Below are 2,258 nucleotides of genomic sequence, written 5' to 3'. Positions count from 1 at the left end.
GGAGTGGGTAGCCTCTGTATTGATTAAGAAGGGGACAGACTTACCCTCCACTGTAAGAGTTACCCAAAGCGTCTGTGATGGTCCAGGAGGCTTCTGAAGCTATGTGGCAGCATCAGTCTTCAGCTGCTAAGCCGAGAAGGTGTGGGAAGGAGTCAGTCAGAGTCTTGGGCCAGAGCTACAGGGTCTCTGGCAGTGGCTGCCGGGTGAGTTAGACAGTCCGATTTCCAGTGGGTTCTCACACAGATGGGACACGGCTTAGGAGAAACCCGGGCTGCGGGCATTCCTTGGCCCAGTGCCAGATTTCCGGCACTCGTAGCAAGCTCCTCCGGGAGGAGGTTCTGGGGGAACCTCTGGCAGCTGCGGTTCAGGCATTTGGAGTTGTGTGCTGGAGATGTGGCTGGGTTTTGTCTCACAGTGGAGGCAAGGAATTGCAACTTAGAAATAAGTTGGTACTTGGCTGCCTCTACTCTATTATTGTACACCTTGAAGGTGAGGTTCATTAAGTCCTGTTGTGGGGTTTGAGGGCCAGAATTTAATTTTTTTATATTTGATGAAAAAGAGCCTAAACGCTAACTGATTTAGGAGGGGTGGGATGAAGAAAAAGGAACATTAATCTTGACTATGCCTTTAGCTCTAGCCACTTTTTTAAGAGGAAATTGCTGAACAGGTTGGGCAGGGCTAGTCACAGAATGAAATTGTAAGCCAGACGGGGTGTGAGGAGGGGAGGTGATAAAAGGATTATAGGGTGGGGGAGCAGAGACTGAGGAAAAATTGGGACCTAGCTCAGCCTGTTGAGGAGGGGAGAGGTCAGATGGGTCTGTAGAAAGAAGATTAGAAAGACTCAGTGACGCCTGGGGTTGGGACTGAGGGGACAGGTGGGAGGGAAAGAAGGAAGATTTGGGACGAGTTACATTGGGAACAGAGACTAGGGAGGGACCGATGTGTAAAAGGAAGGGACCCATGTGTAAAAGAATGCCTGGACGTCAGGCACCCTCAGACCGTTTGCCCATTTAATGACAAGAATTATTTAGATCTTGTAGGATGGAAAAATCTAAAGTGCCGTTTTCTGGCTATTTGGAACTACTGTCGAGTTTGTATTGGAGTTAAGCAGCATTGTAGAAGAAAATAAGGTGTTTAGGTTTTAGGTTAGGTGTGAGTTGAAGAGGTTTTAAGTTCTTGAGAACACAGGCTAAGGGAGAAGAAGGAGGATTGGAGGGTGAAAGGTTGCCCATAGGGAAGGAGGCAAGCCCAGATAAAAGAGAGAGTAGAGACACAGAGAGAAGGAGTTCGGGGGTGCTTTCCCTCCAGAAAAGCGGGAAAGGGGTCGGGGTGTGGAAGGGATTGGTGCGCAAAAATGAGAGGTTGGGGTGCAAAATAAGGTCGGGGCACAAAATAAGAGGTTGGGGCGCAAAATGAGGTCGGGGTTCTTGCCCTTCCCCCAGAAAAGCAGAGAACGGGTAGAAACAGGGAGAGAAGGGGTCGGGGTGCTTGCCCCTCCCCCAGAAAAGCAGAGAAGGGGTAGAGACAGGGAGAGAAGGGGTCGGGGTGCTTGCCCCTCCCCCAGAAAAGCGGGGCTTGCCGCTAAGGGTGAAGGACCAAGGGAGGCGTCCCTGCAGTGTGGTCAGACACCTCTGAAACGTGGGTGAGTAATCAGAGAGGCATCCCTGCAATGATTAAACACCAAGGGAAGGCTGCCTTCCCCAGTCCGTGACCAGCGCTGGCGTTTTGGGTCCACGGATAAAACACGTCTCCTTTGTCTCTACCAGAAAATGAAAGGAATTGAAATTAAGAGAAGGGAGAGATTGAAGGCTGGTGCCAAGATTGAAAGGAGAGGTTGAGGGACAGCGAAAGAGGTTGGAGAAGACAGTAAAAAAGGGGCCGCTTACCCGATTTAAAATTGGTGAGATCTTCCTTGGGCTGGTTGGTCTGAGGACCAGAGGTCGTAGGTGGATCTTTCTCACGGAGCAAAGAGCAGGAGGACAGGGGACTGATCTCCCAAGGGAGGTCCCCCGATCCGAGTCACAGCACCAAAATGTCATGCGCGTCCGTGTGAAGAGACCACCAAACAGATTTTGTGTGAGCAACATGGCTGTTTATTTCACCTGGCTGCAGGCAGACTGAGTCCGAAAAGAGAGTCAGCGAAGGGAGATCAGGGTGGGGCTGTTTTATAGGATTTGGGTAGGTAAAGGAAAATTACAGTCAAAGGGGGGTTGTTCTCTGGCGGGCAGGAGTGGGGGTTACAAGGTGCTCAGTGGGGG

The sequence above is a fragment of the Rhinopithecus bieti genome, unplaced genomic scaffold (genome assembly GCF_001698545.2).
Source record: "Rhinopithecus bieti isolate Rb0 unplaced genomic scaffold, ASM169854v2 scaffold_6513, whole genome shotgun sequence".
NCBI lineage: Eukaryota > Metazoa > Chordata > Mammalia > Primates > Cercopithecidae > Rhinopithecus > Rhinopithecus bieti.
Note: the sequence above shows the minus strand (reverse complement) of the source record.